General features: G+C 45.8%; 4 long non-coding RNA genes across 4 annotated transcripts; 2 read left to right on the plus strand and 2 right to left on the minus strand.

Moving 5' to 3' along the window:
• Window positions 1-63: 63 nt before the first annotated feature.
• On the plus strand, window positions 64-6,061 carry LOC140216052 (uncharacterized). The gene is made up of 2 exons (XR_011892689.1): window positions 64-1,168; window positions 4,356-6,061. It is a non-coding gene; the product is annotated as an uncharacterized lncRNA (long non-coding RNA).
• Window positions 6,062-8,520: 2,459 nt separating this feature from the next.
• On the minus strand, window positions 8,521-11,900 carry LOC140215900 (uncharacterized). The gene is made up of 2 exons (XR_011892492.1): window positions 10,946-11,900; window positions 8,521-10,763 (listed from the first exon to the last, which is right to left on the minus strand). It is a non-coding gene; the product is annotated as an uncharacterized lncRNA (long non-coding RNA).
• A 4,600-nt stretch (window positions 11,901-16,500) lies between these two features.
• LOC129387900 (uncharacterized) lies at window positions 16,501-19,912 on the minus strand. Its single transcript, XR_008615051.1, has 2 exons — window positions 19,514-19,912; window positions 16,501-16,704 (listed from the first exon to the last, which is right to left on the minus strand). It is a non-coding gene; the product is annotated as an uncharacterized lncRNA (long non-coding RNA).
• On the plus strand, window positions 16,699-18,474 carry LOC126543075 (uncharacterized). Its single transcript, XR_007601933.3, has 2 exons — window positions 16,699-18,029; window positions 18,094-18,474. It is a non-coding gene; the product is annotated as an uncharacterized lncRNA (long non-coding RNA).
• Window positions 19,913-21,039: the final 1,127 nt, after the last annotated feature.

The raw sequence follows: 21,039 nt of genomic DNA on the forward strand, positions 1-21,039 counted from the left end.
GGCAAGCAATGTTTTCATTCACACAGCGCACCAAAAGAGCGTGGTATATGCATTGATCTGGTTTCATGACATCGTGCTTTTGCCACTAGCTTTACGGCAGTGCTTGTGTATAGTGCTGCGAAGCACGACGGAACTGCACATTATTATACGGTGTGCTCGAAATCTACTCGAGATGCAGACGTTTGTGCAGGCAGGAAACGAATGATTTAATTCACGTAGCACAACACGAGAGCGCGCTCTATGCAGTCCTTTCATTTAATAAAACTCTATTTCTGCCACAGGCTTCACAGCAATGCTTGTGTAGGGGGCTGTGAAGCTCGACGCAGCTGTAACAACATCCCACGGTACACCCGATTTTTACCGCGTTTGTTTTAAAGGGCCCCTCACAGGCTACATAACAAATTTTGGTTATACGCTGAAAGTTGTTACGTGCCCTCTAAGAAGTGTTCTACCGCAAGCATTTTTCAAATTGGTTCATTAACAGCAGAGAGAGAATTATTGAAGTGCCGCGAACACATGATTTCAGGAGGCAAGCGTCGCCGCCTATATAAACACTCTCTCGACTTTCCCCGTTTCGCCTGTGTAAGCGAATTTCCTTCACTGCGTTCTCCCATACCGGAGCCGAGGGGTCGCGCGGCGGGTATACCCTGCCGTCTTCTTTTTTTCACCGTCACCGGCACACTTCCGGTGACGGTGTCGTGCGAGCTGTTGCGCTTGTCTCGTTTCCTGTAGCGGACGATAATGCGCGCTCTACACGAGAACACGTGATTAGCGGTATAAGTCAGTGCCCCAGCACTGAGGCAAACGCGAGGGGATGAAGGAGCATGATCGCAATGCTGGAACACAGTAGACAATGACGTATAGTTTCGTTCTCTGCGGGCGTGCAAACGTCGGAAAAAGGAGACGAAATGGAAATTCATATTGCTACAGTGCGAAGTAAAACAAAAGCACCCAGACATTCGGGTTGTATTTTTCATTATTTCTCTAAACTTTAATTAGTCCACTGAAGCAACGTACAGATTCAACAAATAACTGATGCTGCCTTGAATCTAAGTCACGTGTCACTCTGAATGACATCACAGCACAGCCTGTGCTCCTACGCAGCAGCAAAGTTATGGGCATTCATCTGCTTGCTGCTGCGATAACATTATCACACTTGAACTCAGAGGTACGATTTTTGTTGTGTGAGGTTATAGATAGCCAGTAGACTACTTGTCTGATGTTAAATGCTATGACCCACTGGCAATCCACGATGCACTCAATGAAAACGTTTTTATGCTGTGTGCGGCGTGACTCCAGTGACCCACACGCAAGAATTCTCGCTCTTGTGTTGCCATCTGAGGTTTGAAATTGCAACTAACATATATTTTTATTGCATTGGACACGGGGTGGCTAGTTTGTTTCGGAGAGTCGAGTGACGGCGCATTTCTCAGTTGGGTTTCTTGCAAACTTTCGCCGCAGTTTTTGAAATACGTGCCGTTGGAATAAGTACCTGCATTTTTCTTGCTACTCCCAAACTTTTCAGCGTGTCTAATAGATAGATCCTCATGCCCCTTCCGGATGCAAAAAAAAAAAAAAAAAGCACAATGCAGAGGAAACAAACTTAGTTTTGGGCCAGAAGAATGCACCAGCAACTTCGCGATCACCAGCGGATGAGTCAAGTGCTTCAGTGTCAGATGTTCAGCAGTGGACAGACAGTGAAATCAGTGACAACGATAGTGTTTACGAACCATCACAGACCTCAGCCAGCATGTCGAATGGAGAGTCAGACCTGACTGATGATTCTGAGGTGAATGATTCAGGATACGATGCTCTCATTTCCCTCAGCCCATCTCTAGAGAAATGGACACCGGCAACAACCACTTCGCCTAGTGTGACACCGCACTCTAGGCCGCCCACTATCATTCAGTTGCCATCTAGCCGTTATGCCCCATCTTTATGTTCACTGTTTATTACGGATGACATTTGGCAAATGATGGTCAATGAGACAAACAGGTTCACACAACAAGTGTTGAAGTCAACTACTCCTAAATCTAAATCACGGTTGAAAAATTGGACGGAAACCAATGCCCAACAAATTAAAGCCTTTATTCGAATACTGATTTGTATTGGTCTCCTCTGTCTTCCTACTCCCAAATCTAAATCACGGTTGAAAAATTGGACGGAAACCAATGCCCAAGAAATTAAAGCATTTATTCGAATACTGATTTGTATTGGTCTCCTCTGTCTTCCTACTCCCAAATCTAAATCAAAGTTGAAAAATTGGATGGAAACCAATCTCCAACAAATGAAAGCATTTGTTGGAATACCAATTTGTATTAATCTTGTCCATCTTCCTATCTGAGTCACTACTGGGCAAAAAGTAACCTGTATGGTGTTGAACTCATTCGTCAAAATATGAGCCGTGGCCGCCTTTTCCCTACTTTTGAGGTTCCGGCATTTTGCGGACAATTAACTGGTTGCAGAGTTGCAGGATCATGTCTTTAAGATCCATCCTCTGGTAGAGAAATTGAACCAAAATTTTTGCCACTGTGCTTGAGCCGGGAAAGGAGGTTGTGATAGATGAAACAATAGTGCCATGGCGAGGCAGACTTTCGTTCTTACAGAGTCAGGCTGTTCAAGGCATGTACCAAAGACGGTTACAGGCTAAAGGTTGATGTATATGCCGGAAAGTGTGACTGAACAGTTGGCATCGGACATGCCGAAGATGTATGCTTGAAACTCCTGCAAAATTACAAGGAAGTCGTGTGCCCGCTGTACGTAGACAACTTCTACATGAGCTTGCCACTCACTCTTCGCCTTCTAAAGGAAGACACTTTCATTCGTGGCACAGTTCGCTCAGTGAGGAAAGGGCTGCCAAAAGATCTCACTGAAGTAAAGGTTGCAAATGGCAGTGCTACCGGACTTCAGTCCAAAAATGGAGTGAAGGCACTGAAGTGGATGGACAAGAGGCCTGTTCTGATACTCACATCTGTCGCCAAATATGAAGCAACTTTGGTGGACAGTGGGAAGAAAACAAGGGACGGCGCACCAATCATGAAACATCAGGCCGGTCTCGATTGCAATGCAGCAAAAAAGGGCGTCGACTATAGTGAACAAATGACGTTATACCACAACTGCCTTAGAAAAGGACTCAAGTGGTACAGAAAGGTAGCTGTTGAGTTGCTCATTGGAAGTGCCATCATAAATGCGTGGAACATTCGTAGCATGCTTGAAGGAAACTCTACGCCAATTACAAAATTTCAAGATGAACTAGCTGGCTCATTCACTGTTCGGCCCTCGTCAAAACAACATCGAAGAAACTCGTGGGAGGAATGTCCACATGCTAAGAAAAACTGGCACGTCGGCACACTCAGTGGCACTGCACTGGCTGCTATGCGGCCAACAGTACCAGCAGTAGCCCAAACACTACGGTGAGAGTGAGAAAAGTGACCACTTTCTGTGGATAATCCCCTGGCAAGCCATTCATCTGTTTGTTGTGCTTTAATTATAAGCACAAGTAACCTGAGAAGCAAGCTAGCTTCAACCGTAAAATGAGTAGGATGAAAACTTCAAAACATGGTTAATGTTCCTACTAAATTTTAGCCTTTCTCTAACCAATAAATATTTCTAACACAGGAACTGACTTCTTGTCTTTTCTAGTGGCAAGCACTTTGTAGTTCAACATGGTTTCTAGCATCTTGAATTCATTGAAGGGCTACAGAATGTATTAAAGAAAGATAAAAAGGCATAATGTTGTGCTGAACGTGATCAAGGCACATGTACAAGAAACTATAGTTATTTGTTCGATGAGGACAGTAATGTGCTTTAGCAAGTTAGAAATTTGTTACGAACTTGCCCACATTCACATCTTAACAGATTTAGCAATGTTTCCACTACGTAGAGAACCTTGATCTACAGTGCTTTTATCACCCTGAAGAAGGTTGGTGTTCCTATTATAAAATGTGTACTTAAAAAGCTCAATCTCTCTGGATTTTATGTTGTTTTACTTGACATAAGCTTACGAGGCTTACAGATTACGTGCTCATATCTCAACCTAAATACCCACTTCCTTTTCAATGATTTTCATTTCTGTAAAAGCTCAGTAAATTTCGTCAGACGAGAAGTGCAAATGCGTTTTTTATTCTTTCATACTTGGTGCTTGCTAGCCTGCTGCGATAGTGAAGTACAGCTTCAAGAGGAGAGCTGACTGAATAGTTTGCTTTTCTGTATGCATGCAGTATTACACTTGAATGCAAGCCTTTTTGAGCTTTGAAAATTTTTTAATGGTCTTGTTCTGTTGGGTTATTAACAGAAAATGTTGAAACCTTACTGTACATAAAATTTATTCTATAGCCTGTTTATTTTTACAATAGTGATTGTTCTACAAGTGATCAACATCAGCTAAACAAGGGAGGCCTCTGCCTGCAGCCAGTGTTTCAACAAGAGGACTAGTTGACAAAGATGAGTTTGTCACAACGTTGGCTCCAGCCCAAAACATTCCTTATTCGACTTGTATTTACATCTTCCTGTGAATCTGTTTGTTGCTCCAACTCCAATACACAAAGATGAGTGGAATGCATAAGCTTACTTGTAGAGCTGCTCAATGAACTGCTGCATAAGTTCAACTCAACTGCAACGTTTTGAACATCAGGACATGTGTAAGTGAAAATTAGTTTGTGATGGCCATGTGGGTCTGTTTTTCTGCCTGAATAATAGGGAGAGGAGAGCAAGATAATTGCTTTGAGAACTTTTAAGCAGAAAAAGCATGGTGGATGAGGAGCAGTGGCCGGGATAAAACATTTCAGGAGTTCAATGTAGTAAGGAAACAGGAGTAATATGATTAACTTTGCAAGAATATGAGACCATTATAACACTAGGGGAAACAGACTGGCCAATCACAATGAATTTTCAAATATTGTAACTGATCTAGAACACCTTGCACGGCTGCTGTAATTAGGAAAAAAAATGTAGCACTGTCTTAAAAAGACAGCTTTTTTGTTTGTTTACTCTGCTATGCCACTGTACACATTATTACTTGGAACAGATAGTCACCATATGTCTGGAGGTTTTAGATCACCTTCTTGGTGTGCTCCCGATATATGAACAGTTCAAAAACATTAACATTGTTGCTTGGTTTATTGCCCAAATAGACCGGCACGTAACGACTGACTAAGGAAGCAGGCGTGTGAATATGCGCACCCTGTATCCAATCAACCCCTATATCAATCAATTTTGTACAATTAGACCTCCATATATTGAACTTTAATGTAACAAACCGTTTCACTTTGCAGAACTTATTTGGGGTGCATATAGAAACCTTCAATTTATTGAATTCTGTTTATCTGCAATTTAAATTTAATGAAATCATATTCTTCTAAAATTTAAATGAGGATATGTGTTGCATTTGAACTGTAAATTCTATGGACGTACAAGCGCTTTTCGGGAGTAAAGCTTCACGATTTCCTTCCCTAGTTTATTCGACTTAAGGACAAATTCTGCAGCAAAGTTATAAAACGACCACAGGCGATAAGCAGCTGAATGCGAGGTATCTGGTACAGACCGACGGCGGAAAACATACAAATCACAACAGCACACATTCAGGCGAGTATGTAAACAGGCGAACTAAGCAGGGAACAAAAACAATACAGCACTGCTTTTATAGGTCCCGAATGATCAGAGTTTTGTCAAAGTTGGTGCAAGCACACATCCGCAAATAAAACTGGCTCCCTCTGTGCATTGCCCAATACTTCAAGAGCTGACGCCTACACGACCACCAGGGGAGGTTATAGCACTTGTTTCTGCTCTGATCATATAGTCATTCTTTCTCTATGGTATAGTGTTCGAATGATGTCGCGACAACGCAAGTACATCAAATAGGGGCGACGACCTTCCACAACTCCAGAACATCACAGTCATAGGCAAAGACCGTTTGCACATGTACTAACCAGCCAAACAAGCTAACCACGGCAGCGAAGACCACTTAAATCGAAGATACAACGCAGAAACACGTCGAAAAGGTTTCACCATAGAGAAAGGTTACAACACCCTGTTTCACAGACGCTCACAAGAAATGTCCAAAGCATGTACATACAAAGCGCACTACCGCCGCCTTTTAAAAATCCAACGGGAGCCAAGTTAAATCAGCTATAATTGGCTATTTGGGTGAACGCAGCGAGGGCGTTACAGCAACCCGGTGAACGCAACGCACCCGTTCGAACCACCGGGTACGCGCAACGCCGGCCACTAGAATATTTTAGCGCGGCCAAAGCATAGGCTAGAGGCGTTGGCTAGAGCACGACCTACTGGAACTCCAGACCTGCACAGACACGGCCATAGAGTTTCCTACAAAAATTACTAGAGGGAACTCTGGCGCTAGTGTCTACGGGAGCTGCAATAGGAGCGGTTGTCCCAGCATGGGAATTATGGGAAGTACATGGATTTGCCTAAACTTCGTTCTTTTGGCTTCAAACGGCATTGTGACTTTGTTATATCGTCATTTTCAACAGTATATTGCGGAATAAATAATTAAATAAACATCATTAAAATTGCCCGACGGCAAGATTCGAACACAGGTACTCTAGCACAGAAGCCTGATATTGAAACCATTAAGCCACGGACGCACGTATCGACAAGCGAATGAAACGCCCTTATGAATTTATCGCGGGCATGCCAGTGCCTTGAGACGCTTGGCGCGTTTCGATTTGGCCACCTGGACAGGCTCAGTCGTTGCAATTAATAGAAACTGTACGCGTTCCCGGCGTCTTCTGCACTTCGAAGAATATAGATTGCGCCGAAATATACGACAATAATATTTATATAGCGTAATATACAAAGCCACAAGAACGTTTGAATCCACAAGCACGAAGATCAGACAAATCCATGTACTTCCCATCATTCCCATGGTAGGACAACGATTGCAGCGCCAGAGTTCCCTCTAGTAATTTTGTAGGAAACTCTATGGACACGGCTGCTCGATGAACATAGAGTTACTATACTGACTATGTCGATGAAAACGCACAGGTGCGGCCTGCCGCGTCGCACCACGGTCTATCGAGCGTGGAGGCGGAGTTTACAGTTGTCGCCACGTTTCGCGAGGAGGGCGCTAGTTGTTGGGGAGAGCCCGTACGAGGCACTGGCGGGAAGGAGCGAGCATTGAAAAGGGCGCGCAGCTTTCCACCCTTTCCACCTTTCCACCCAACTTCATACACGTCCGACCATGTAAGCACTTATGCTGGTCTCCGTTCATGCCTAATCGCGGCCGAGAAAGGCCAGAGGCACAATTTGCCCACGGCTGCAGCAGGAAAGGGTGAACGGGGAGCACGAATCACGGTGTGCGTAAATTGGGAGTCTATGTCGCCGTGCAGACTGCAGGATCAAATTCTGGTTGTAATTTTTTATGCGAAGCATATTACGAGAGCTCAACCCAGCTCCTCAGGCGCGGCGGTGTCGCCTTCAATACCACGTGGCACCGTGACGTCACGACAGAGGAGAAACGGGGCTCCAACCAACACCCTCTGAATATTCGAATATTCAGAGGGTGATGCTCCAACTCGCGCCGTCGCGGCGGTATATAAGCAGCTGCGCTTGCCTCTGCTAGACACTCACGAGGCGAGATCATGCGAGATGCCTCCAGGGGACAGAGCTGCTCGTTGGAATGAGAGGCGAAGGTTGCGGCGTGCTACAGAGACTGATTTTCTAGCTGGCTTTGGCTCAACTCTTGCAAGATGGGCTGGGTGGGAATCGAACCAGGGTCTCCGGAGTGTGAGACGGAGACGCTACCACTGAGCCACGAGTACGATGCTTCAAAGCGGTACAAAAGCGCCTCTAGTGAATGCGGTGTTGCCTTAGAAACGAGCTTCGTTGCCGCGCCGAACGCTGCGTTGCTCGACGCGTCGACTGCGGGGCGCGTAGTCGCTGCGCCGTAGCCCATTGTCTTACACCCCTTGGCGGGTCGACGGGAACGCTGTCGCGTTCCACTCTTGAAGGCGAAGCAGAGTAACGCATGAGTCGTTTCTTCGTCTAGCCGAACCAAATATAGCCAAGCAACAGCAGTTCACCAGGCTAAACAGTGGTTCAACAACTCGCATCGTACTCGTGGCTCAGTGGTAGCGTCTCCGTCTCACACTCCAGAGACCCTGGTTCGATTCCCACCCAGCCCATCTTGCAACAGTTAAGCCAAAGCCACCTAGAAACAAGCGCAGCTGCTTATATACCGCCGCGAGCCATAGAATAAAGAACAAACTTAGAGAAGGGAAACTGTACCCTCCACCGTGGTTCGAAAATAAGCAGCGGCAGCGCATGGAACTTACTTTGGCGGACGCCAGATGACGTTGCTCAATCCGAAAGCGGAAGTGCAATTTTTTTTTTTTTAGAGCAAAATTCAATATGGCCGTTTTTTGCCGGTCGCGTACGCTGGTACGCGCCGTGCTTGCCCTGCAGGCTATGCGGCATGCCTCGATGCCTTCGCTGCCGCGTAGCTGGTGCGTTCTAATTGCCAAGAGCCTCTACTGACGCCCATACAAACAAGCCACAAGTGAGTGAACAGAACGCGCGACTTTATTGGCAGAAGACAAGCAGTGTACATTCTCGTGCAATAGCAGAAATAAAATTTGCATGTCGAGATACGCTGGAATCATTGACGCGAGCTCGTAAACGGCTCACCGTCGTCGTCGCACGTGGTGGTCAGGTTAACGAGCAACAACCAGCAGCGGAAACATATTGGACAGAGTGTGCCACTTGTTTGCAGCGACAGTCGCCGTTAAAAATGCCCAAATTGCATTGCGAAGCAATCGGGAGACGCAGGCATCTGCTGCCGCAGCCTACACAGCGACATGGGCTACCCCAGATTTTAGCCGTTCACTCCTTTCCAACCTGCACGTTTCTTTTCTTTCGGGGGCCGCTAATGTGTGGCTCACACTTGGTGTCCCACATCGTCTCAATATGGACAAGTCGCTTTCGTGGGCATCACCTTCATCAGCCACTTTTGCGGGCCTTTCCACCCAACTTCATACACGTCCGACCATGTAAGCACTTATGCTGGTCTCCGTTCATGCCTAATCGCGGCCGAGAAAGGCCAGAGGCACAATTTGCCCACGGCTGCAGCAGGAAAGGGTGAACGGGGAGCACGAATCACGGTGTGCGTAAATTGGGAGTCTATGTCGCCGTGCAGACTGCAGGATCAAATTCTTGCTTCAAAAGGCTCCTTCCCAGTGCAACTGACCAGGCCGCAATATTCGAAAAACATAACACTGCGACCATAACCAAGTGACAGCAAATTAAACAAACAGCAAAATTAAAACAAAATTAAACAGCAATCAGTCACCGCATGAGGTTCAGACAATACATTATACATTGGCTACGAACCATCTTACAGGCATAATGCTTGCCTTTGTCACATGTGGTGGTCTGGTAACGAGCGACAACCTGCGGTACAAACGGATTGGACAGAGCCTCGCACCTGTTTGAACCAACAGTTGCCGTTGAAGATGAGCAACTTCCATTGCGAAGCAATCAGGTGACGCAGGCATCTGCTGCCACAACCAACACAGCGACATGGACTACCCGGCATTTTAGCGTTAACTCCTTTCCAACCTGCACATTTACTTTTTTTCGGGGGCCGCTATGTGTGGCTCACACTTTGTGTCCCACTTTGTCGCAATGTGGACAAGTCGCTCTTGTGGGCATCACCTTCGGCAGCCATTCTTGCGGGCCTTTCCACCCATACGGCTATCAACTTCATACACTTTGAACCATGTAAGCACATATGCTGGTCTCCGTTTTGAGCAAATCATGGCCGAGGTAGGCCACAAGCACAATTTGCCCATGGCTGCAGCAGGCCAGAACGAACGGGGCGCACCAGTTACGGTGTGTGTATACTGGGAGTCTATGTCGCTTTGCGGACTGCAGGAGCAAATGCTTACCTCGAGGGACTGCTTACCAATGCAACTGACCAGGCCCCCACATCTGAGAAACGTAACACAGTTACCACAACCAAGTGTGGCAGCAAAACCAGATTCTGCAATCAATCACTTCACTGTAGCTTGCACAAAGACCCAGGCTATCAAGGAAGAGGAGCAATCATCAACGAGACTAGGAATATGGAAAATGAGAAAGCTTGCATTCAAGAGAGAAGCCACTCTGCTCTGCAAGCATTGAAGGCTAAAAACATCAAGAAAAGTAAGCTGGTGCATAGGTTAATGCAAGACGCATGCCGATGCTGCATCCGCTATTTCAGGAGAGGAATTGCGCATGACAACATACACTAGAAGATACTGCTACAGATATGTTAGGCTGCTAGACAGTGACTGGTATTAAGTATCAGCGAAGAATCGGTTGGCCTTCATATTTGGATGAGGATGAACGACCTCTAACAAAAATGGGCAATGAGAAAGCTTGCATTTATACAAGAAAAATTACACTTGGCACAAACGGAATTAACATGGCTAGGAAGCTGATTAAGGGCAAACTGATGGAACTCAATCTTTTGGCCAGCGTCGTCCGTGCTTGGTCAGATGTTGCAGGTGCATCTGAAGACGAAGAATTCCTAGAAAGTCCTTTTTGAGTTACCTGGATGACTCAGCCAAATGTCCGTGCTGGTGGAATGGTGGCTGAAGCTCTTTTCAGTCTTGACACAGTCCTCTGCAGACTTGATATCTCATTCATATTCTTCTGCATGTGCTTCTTTGTTCTTGGTGTAAAAGCCTTGCAAATTCGGCTCCAGCCCCTTCCTGTTGGCGCAGATAGGAGCTCCTGTGATGACCAAGATGTGCTTGGCATAGACTCTGTTGGGGCAAAACGGTGACACATGAGATACAGCACAGATTAGCCAAATTTATGTGTGTTTTATATGTTCGAACCAATTATACTGAACCATAAATATGAACAAACATTCATATCTGCTGCAAACAGCAAGCCAATACAGCATATATCAAACATATTTATTTCTGAACCATGTGTTGTTTACCTTGTAGTAGTAGCCAATGTCCACACAATGACCTTGTTGTAGCAGGCAGCAGCTTCTGTTTAGTGCATGGAGTGTGTTGCTTTATACTGGTGCCGTCCTAATTACTGCATGTCTGGAACAGAAATTTTGACTGAATCAGAAATTGAAAATGCAAAGTTTTGCAATATAAAATGCAAAAAGGTGTGACATATATGTTGTAATGATTTGCGACTACAGAACACATGCAAATGTACACTGTCTGTTCTAGGGTGCTTAAGCAGCATGTTAAATAAATATTGCTATTGTCCATAAAATTGATGTCTGCCTAACCACAATGCATGTCAACAGCGCAAGTACTATTAAGATCACAAATGAGAACATTTTTGGGTTCATTTATACACTAGAAGTGATCACACTGCTAGTTCCACAAGCAAATGCATGAAAGTCATGAAGCTATTAGAACTGATGCATTATTTTTCTACACGAACGTGATGCACCGCTTCACTACTGCAAAAATAAATGCCCTACGGTAAACCAATCTGAACAGCAAGAACATTTGGAACCAACAAGTACGAAATATGGGTGAATTATCATGCTTGCAACTGTTTAATACATTAAATTCTGTACTTTCACTTCATTTTACCAAAGGATTATTCGGTCTTGTGGACGAAAAACGTTGCCGGCCGACTCGAAAAAAAAGTTTAATATGTATATTGATAAGGCTACTCAGTCACCTACAACCACGGCTACAATAACATGAAAAATGAGACGCGCGTTCCGATATCGCTCTTTCTTTCCTGGTTGTGTGTGTAAACCAAACGACAGCCTCGCAAGTAAAGGTTTATTTAGGAAACAGCAACTGAGATCCTCACTGCCCATATGTAATGCAGGATCTAGTTCGTTAACTTGTGCCCGCCTGGAAGGTAATGAGACGGATATTATATAACGATTCAAGCAGCGGTGTTAAACGACTCACCGTTATGGACGACCGCACGCCAAGTTTCATCCTAGACGCCAGCGCTCGTTTCTCCCCTGGCGGAACGATTTAATCTCCAACGGGTGTAGGTTTCCGCCGCCGCTTCCCTCGGTCGCGCCCGCGTTCAGTTCGCGCTGCGCGCGAAACGTCTCTTGTTTGCGAGGGCGCCTCTTCGGATGACCGGATGACCGGAAATTATTATTGTGTTGTTAACTGTCACGACAGCAATGTAAACACGAAATGGTTGATGCCACCAGTGAAATTCTGCCGATTCACAAGAAAATGGTACGAAAAAAGCAGACGACACACATGGATTACTGCGGTGTGCCGAGCGAAGTAAACAACTGGCAAACGAAGCGAGCTCGTTCATTGATCACTCCTGAGTGTATGACGGTTTTTATATGTAACCCACATGAATTTAATAATTACTCGGTACATAATCCTTTTATTCATATAAAAACTTTTGTTCGACGAGCGCTTGTCCTGTCTTCTTTCTCGTGTTTCGTTTATGTGTGCGCTGCCCAAGGATGGAAACCACTTCTGTTGTATGCGCTAGCAGTGGCCGAAGTTCACGCGTGCCGAGAAATTGAATATGTGCACGATGCATTGAACATGACCGGAGTTCATTCCCGCTTCACCACTGCACCGATCGATCGAGTTACTGGACGATACGCGGCCCGCGTCTTGGTCGCGCCGGCATTGCTGAAGCAGGAATGATTACTAATACTTTCAACTTCCGTCTCTTGAGCACTGTTAAAAAATGGCCAAGCTGTCTACATTGGTGCTTCTATTCCATATTGTAGGGGACGCACTAGTTAAAGTTGTGTGCGCATGTAGTACTTGTGCTATGCAGCGATACATTTTGTTTATTTCCGCACAGTGTCGATGGAAGACCGTTGTCGCCATCAGAGACAACACGGATTTGTAGCAAACATATTGTGAGAAACTGCAAAAATGACTTTAGCTCGTATGTGCCGTATGTATGTGCCGCATCGTATGTGCTGACGATTTTTCCGGCGGTACATACGATGTCGTTTCCAATCACCTGCTCAGCATCACTTACATGGTTAAGCAGACGCTGCCCTTTCGCCGCATTGCAGCCATAAAAATAATCGTCAAGCCTACCGATCTTCTTAAAGGCAAATAGAAGCGTGTACAGTCTGTTTCACACTTAGGGGAAAACTGGGAACGTATTGCATCGCGATGCGGCAAGCAATGCAGTCGTGCGGTGGCAGCAGCTCGAGCAGGCGCAGACGCTCGAGGGGCGGAGTCGTGATCTATGTCGTCTGCTACGGCGGCGCGCGCTGGCCGCATTGTACGGAAGCGTGCTACTGTCAGGGGCAGTGTACGTATATTTCTTCACTGTGTGTGCTACCGTAATAAGCAGCGACAAGACGCACCAAGATGTGCGCGCAACGTGTTCAGTCTTTGTTTGACTCGAAAGGAAAACAAAGCACTCAACAATGATAACTATGGGAGTCGAACACGATGAAACAAACGGATACGATTAAATGAATGTTTTAGGTTCAGACAATGAGCTGGAAATGGTTTTTCTCGACAATCATTCGCTACACCAGACAGACTCTGCCCGCCGGCGGGGAATTGGACACGTCACGCTCGGAACTTCAGTTAGTATCTCGTCATGTCCCCAGCGGCAGCGATGACAGCGCTCATCCTGGAAGGCAGTGAAGTGCAGAATGACTTGATCAGGGATGTGTTCATTTGCAGCACGTCTCAGTCACTGACGATGGTGGATCGAAGCCTATCCTCGGGCGACTGATAGAGGGGACGGTGCGCCAGCGATACTTTCAACGAGCCCCAGACATTTTAAATGATGTTGGCGCCCGGGGATTGAGGCGGCCACTCCAAGAGAGTGACTGCGCGCTCTTCTAGCAGTTGTTGCACCACACGAGCAGTGTGGATCGGCGACCTATCGCGTTCGAATATATAGTCGCCTTCCAGAAACGGGCCGTCAAGAATGTATGGAATCAGTACGTCGTCTATGACTGCCCTGCAGCGATGAACTTACCTTCGAGGCGTATCAGTTGGCGTCGCACAACGCATAGTAAAGAATACCGGCTCATTTCACGCCGTAGCGATGAGATCGGCGCCCTGCAACTGATAGTAGAACGTTTCCCGACAATGCGGCCAGCGCGCGCCGCCGTAGCAGACGACGCCGTTCAAGATCCCGCCCCTCGAGCACCTGCGCGAGCTGCTGCCGCCGCCTGACTCAAGCGCTCGCCGCATCGCGATGCAATGCGCTGCGAGTTTTCCCCCTAAATGTGAAACAGACTGTACACCGCCCTTCGAACGAAATCTCCACGCGCACACACGTAGGCACACACCGCGCGCGGCGCGAAACGTGCCAAAACACGCGCAGTGCAGGAGGCAATCAAGGCGGCACGAACGAGAGATGGGAGAGGGGTACCACCCGCTAATAGAATTTTGCATCGCATGCGGCGCTCTCAACGCAGGCGCAGCAGCGCCGCTCTCGGTGCCGTTCTTGTCTATTGCCGTTGTCAGCCGCAGCAAAATTCAGCTCCCGTTTCGATGCAGACCTGTTCCGAATGGCTCACGACCGAAACCCAACTGCCGGGCTTACATGTCCGCTTGCAAACACGTAACTTCACCCCAAGTTAAATAACGCGAGACATCGAAGCGCAAGAAACTAGTTTTAGAAACAAAGAAGCAACCAGTCTTGAGCGCACGAACGAATGAATCCGTGCCGCCGTGCACTCGGAAATACCGGTAAAAATTTTAAATCCAGGCCAGAGGTCACGTGAAAGATCGATGATGCTGAACGCTATATGCGTTTATAATGGCGAAGAAACAATAAACTTACTAACAAAGAGTACAATATCTAATTAGCAATGATAATTTTACCCTGTTTTTATGTAAAAGAAAATGCTTCGGTAATTGTAAGAGAAAGTTTGTAAGATAAAATTGCGCTTATTACGACGCCTCTACCGGGAAATGTTGGAACTAACGAACGCATCCTGAAGTGATGCTACTACGTTGGCTTTGTTAGCAGCGGTGCGCGGTCGATTTTTTCGCCCTCTGTGGCCATTTGTTGAACTTGAGAGTGTAGAACAGTTTACACCCTTTGGAGTGCCCCTTCTGATAACGCGCGTGCCGTTCGTTACTGGAAAGTTCCGGGCTCGTAGCGTTAAAGAAAGGAAACGCATCAAGGCAGATAACGATTATTGTTGTGTGGCAGAAGGGGCAAGCCAAAGGGTGTAACTTTGCCTACACTCTTAGAAATATTTACACCCTTTGGGGCGTATCTTGTCCCACAACAATAATCGTCATCTGTCTTACCCGCGTTTCCTTTATTTAACGCTGCGAGCCCGGTACTTCCCAGTCACGAACGGCATGCGCGTTATCAGTGTGACGCAGCTTCTCGAAAGGAAAGTAGCGAGCCCCGAGCTTTCAAGAAAGGAAACTCGGGCAAGGCAGATGACGATTATCGTTGTTGGACAAGATAAGCCCCAAAGGGTGCAAATATTTCTAAGAGTGTAAGAGTGCAGACACTGTCTGGCATAGAGTTTCTAAATAAATACCTAGAGGGAAATGTGGCGCTAGTGTCTACGGGGGTTCTCATGAGCGCTGCCTCAACCTACATGGGAATCATAGAGTTAGTAGAACAACTCTAGAGGAAAAGCTGGGCCGGAAAAGTGGGAACCTCTAGGGCGCCGCCCTGTTGCTACTGGTCAATGTGGCCAGCGCAATTACTATTGAAAGAGCTGAAAACAAGTACAGGTCACCGTATGCTTTGTCATCTAAAAACGCATACCTGAGGTTTTATGAAGGTGGTGGGTTAATATTAAGTTTACAGAAAGCGATCACTAAGTCCGTGACTTATGTAAATCACGAAGTACGCATTCATTTAATAAAGGATGACGCGAATTTCGGTTTCGAATCTGTTTTTTGGATGCGTAGTAGTTTCGTACAGTTTAGGTTTGACATGCGATCGCGCGTCGACATCGGACGCTATGGCACACTCGTGCCTTCTGTGCCACCGAAGCCCCGAAGTGCCCAGGCATATACCTTCACATGTAAGTAAACGAATGTATCTCCTTGTTGAGAATATCACGCGAGTAGGCAGCTCTTGTGGGGCATCACAATCGTTTGAGAAGCGTCACAGTAGAGCATTTTTCTACATGCGGAGCGGCGTTTTTATTTGCAGGTTTCCCTTCAGTAGGAAATTGCTGGACAGGCGGACCAGCGCACCGGAATTGTACTGGCGAAGCCACAAGCAACTCAAAGAATCTGTTTAATTGTTGCACTTTGAACAATCATGCTTCTACAAAGGCCACAGCAGAAAAACAGCCTGATGCCGAGTATTTCTGTGCCACGAAGTAATCAAGAGGCGAGTGCCTAATGCGGACGAAATCGAGTGCATCGAGACTTAAAACGACAGAAAGCTGAGCTAGTTGGTAAGGATTCATTATGCAAAACAGAGGTCAGGCGTGCAGACAGGACACAAGAGTAGAGAAGTGGGCGGCGCTCGTGTTGCATGTTTGCTTGTAAATACTCTACTCTTGTGTCCTGTCTGCACGCCTCACCTCCGTTTTGCATAACGAGTGTATCAACCCACATATTAATAGCGTAGGCGTTTTATTAACTGTGCAATATTTTCAACACTTCCTTGCATGCCATTTCATGTGGAATATCTTTTTTGGTCACAAATTTGTGCAGCGAATCTATTTGCATGATCGACTTCGGGCCTGTAGGTCCGTTCACTTGCACTTGATGCTGAGTCTTTTACATGTATCCATAAACTGCAGATATGCACATCAGATCCCTGCGAGCATTTTCAAAATTCAGTTATTTTAGACAACAGGCACATATGCAATACTGACATAATCTCAAATACCACTAAGCAGCTGGGACACATTTTTGTTGACCATACTCGCAGGTAAAATAAGTAGATTATGTGGACAGCTCCAGCTCATTTTCCTTAAATCAGTGTGTACAAGGGGTATGCAAAAATAATTTTTTTCTCACGCACCGATTCTTTTGCTGTATAAGCAAGAGAACCCACCACGTTAGTGTAACGTATCTTGTACATCACACTAATAAGTGCTTTAATTTACCAAGTGAGATGAGTTACTTTTATGGCTCATTCAGTCATATCACACTGCAAGCTGCATTCATCAATCTTCAATTGGATTTCGCATGAAACATGTTTCCCTTTTATGCAGATATGCAATGGCAAGCCCTTCCGTGTGTTCCAAAGGTAAAATTTAAGCTCGAAATTAAAGAAGACATTTCTAGTCAGAAACAAGCAAAAATGGTGAATGCAGAGTATCAGAAGCCCAAGGTACAGAAATTATGAGAAGTGTCGAATGATTTTAAGGGAAGAATGGTATTTGAAGATGCAAGATTCTTTAGTGGAAATCAAGCAAGTCAGTATAGGTAGAATACTCTGAGAAATTATGCGAGTAATGGGATAGCACACAATGGGTCAGGAAATGCGTTGTTTTTCTGAAAAACTAAAGCTGATGGCTGTCATATCATGAGTCACTTTAGCATCATGAGACTGCTGTTTGATAAATTCAGAAACAAACCAAAAAGCAATTAAAGCCATGCAAAAATTAAAAAAAACTATTTAATGGTGCTCTCTCCACACTGGGATAAATAATAAGAAACGGATCACGTCTAATGTGGACATATCAGTCACCTTGTGAAACACTAAAGGAAAAATTCAGTTTCGAGCTATGGCACTTGCCGCATAGATGTGGGGGGCCTTGCACCAATAGTAATAGTTACCACTGCATCTAGAAATTTAAAGCATTCATGCAGACAAGGATGATTCTTTATATTTTTGGCTACCACTTCAAATGCCTCCACTAAGTGTTACAATGCTGCACGCAGCCATACTAAGGATCTCACAGCAACACTTGCAGGTAAACAGCAAAAGCAGTCAAAGTGCTGGTGTATTCTGGACACTGTCTTTGAAAACTTTTAGGCAAGAACAGTGCAAGAAACAGACATAAGAACTGCATTTATTTCTATAATTCCCCATTTGAATGGCCTTTTCTTTTTCCTTCGACAATGCCTTCGCCTAGCCACAGCAGCTCCCTCATACAGACTCCGCAAGCCAAGAGGCCGTGGAGGCAAATGCAGGTAAGAGGCAAGAAGCAATAGCACTGGTATCGACATTCATCTAATTTCTTTTTCTTTCGTTTAGACAGCCAGCACACCTCGAACAGCCACCTTGACTGCGGGTGTGTCACCCTAGTCGCCAAGGAAACATTTGAGGGAAAGCGACAGGCTATGTGAACAGCCACTTCTCCATGTAAACGATACTCTTTCTCTCGGATGACTCCTACGTTCGCCACGCCAGCACACTTGTGCACAAAGATGCCACGGAGGCACGTGCAGGTCAGAGGCAAGAAGCAGTGGCACTGGTGTCGACATTCGCCCAATTTCTTTTTCTTACACTGAGGCAGCCAGCACACCTCAAACAGCCACCTTAACTGCGGGTGTGTTAGTAGATTCCTGTTGTACATATGCTCATAATAAACTTCAGTAAACTTGAACTTGATAATAAACTTGAAGGCAAATGGGACATTGATGCATTGTTTTTTTGAACATTTATTGTACACATACAATATATGTTATACTTTGCAGTGCTACAGAGCGTATTTTGAAGCTTCCCCCTATATTTTGCACCTTTAATTACGTATGTGTTGTGTGGCCCTCAATTCAGTTCATGTTGTAGCAGATGTTTTGCCTGTGTATCGCACATTGGCTTAAGCTCGTGATATCCACATACTTCTCTCACATATACAAAATAAAGTTCTATGTAGTCCTCAGTGTTACAACAAAAAATGAAAGTAAACAATCCGATCGTGGAATTGTGTTTATTACAGTCATGCCTATGACAGTTACTGACAAGTTGACAACTTGAACTGGTCAATCCGTCCATAGCCTCCTCTTTTTTTCAAAAATAAAGGAGGCTATGATCCATCATGGCAAGGAATTGTATGTATACATAAAGAAAAAGGGGGGGGGGGTATGTGTGTGTGTTTGTAGTGGGGGGTATAACAGGATTAGGGCGGTACGAAAAAAATGTACCAACACCGTCCTCTAGACCCATTCCGTTAAGGTACCGTAACAAAGCGCATTAATATGATGAAGTTCATACAACCAACTCTGATATTACTACACACGCCAGGCGACGCGAGCTACATTTGCCATGACGCATTCGCGACTGCACCGGATGCCCTCCATATTATTCTCATTAATCGTGCTAACTGCACCGAGGCAAAAGAAAGATCGTGGGCGCAGGTGCCTTTAAAGTATCTCGACCTTGCGAGGCACTGCTGCGCGTGCCAGGGGAGCTGTCCGTGCGAACACTCCCTGGCACACACCTGCCTCGGCGGCCCCAACCTACGTACCGGTCTGCTTCGAGCTTTGATCCCCCCACTGTCCCTTGGGTGCCCTGGAGTTCCTGTGCCGCCTGCTTTATTATAATCTCAGGTGCTCTCCTGAGACTTCCGTTTGTCGGCTACATGTGCCCTACAGCTGGATCAGTACTTATAATAATAAAGAAACCCGATCTATCGTCGCTACGATAGATCGCGAAAGCGGCTTTTGCAACATACCGCGCCCGTGCCAAGAGAATTACGGAACGCCAACGAAGAATCTGACCACAGCTTCGAGCTCGTAACCTCGTCGAGTACGTGACACTCCTGCAACAGGCATGACCGCTGAAAACCGCATACCGCCGGAAACTTCAACAGGATCATCCCTCGGTTGCATAACTGCCACCTGTACGGCCAACATGGACCACACCCACACCGTCCCGCAACATAGAATAAAGAACCAACTTATGAAGCCCAAACACACACACAGCTGCACGCACACATCACGACACTAAGCGAGGCGCCATGCTGCTACGGTTGCCGGATTAAAACTGACTACTGTCACCAAGTCTAGCAAGCGTCTCAGGAGCTGGCAACCTCGGCGCGTAGCAACATGGCGGCGCTCTTGCGGTTCCCGATTTCAATGCATGGGCCCTATGGGTAGCTTGTCCTCTAGAGTCAGTATAGTAACTCTATGATGGGAATGATGGGAAGTACAGGCTTCGGATTGACTTCGATCTTTAGACTACACTCTAAAAACAGTTGCACCCTTTGGGGTGTATATTTGTCCCACAACAATAATCGTCATCTGTCTTGCCCGCGTTTCCTTTCTTTAACGCTGCGAGCCCGGTACTTCCCAGTCACGAACGGCATGCGCGTTATCAGTGTGACGCAGCATTCTCGACAGGAAAGTAGCGAGCGCCGAGTTTTCAAGAAAGGAAACGCAAACCAGGCAGATGACGATTATTGTTGTGGGACAAATATGCACCCCAAAGGGTGCAAACTGTTTTTAGAGTGTAGTGACGTTTGCTTGTGGCACAGTAAACAAAGCTATACTCAAATATTATCGCGTAAAATCTAATTTTATTTCTGTAGTATGTTATATATTGTACAAGACGCTACATAAACTTTGTATGACTTTGAGATGGAAGCATGGTTTACTATGGTTTGTCACCAGGACACATCAGGGTACGCATACTTGTGCGATTCTGTTCCCGATTTAACCACAAAGAATAATTATTTATTTATTTTTGCAACAGCAATAACAATCGTGCATGTACTTATATAAAGATGCTCATCAAGTATTTATGGAAATAAAAATGTTGTATTGTGAGAAAGTGTTGCGCCCTTGAGTGGAATGCTACAAGTGTCGTCTGCTACGAGGCCTGCTCGCTGCAAACGCGAGACTTGTCTCGCAGACGACAGGCACTTGCTAACTCTCTCTCGCTCTTTCGAAAGGCTGCGTCGGCTGTCACGATTGCTGAACGTCTTCACATACTTTTAAGCACATCTGCTGCAGTGCTACCTAGGACGCTAGTGGCCTCCTACCAATATGCTTCATCATATTGTATATTGACGTACCGCTTCCGAAGCGTTATGGCGTGGCTTTGCACTTACCCATTTTGCGACACTAGACTATAGCCAGGAAGCAGCAACATTTCCTACCACAAGTAAGTTTGTGTTCTCAAAGACCTAAAACACGCATTTCAATGAGCACATAAACGAGGAATGCATAATGAAGCCCTCAATAAAATTTGATTGTCAAG

Source organism: Dermacentor andersoni, chromosome 2 (genome assembly GCF_023375885.2).
Source record: "Dermacentor andersoni chromosome 2, qqDerAnde1_hic_scaffold, whole genome shotgun sequence".
Taxonomy (NCBI): Eukaryota; Metazoa; Arthropoda; class Arachnida; order Ixodida; family Ixodidae; genus Dermacentor; species Dermacentor andersoni.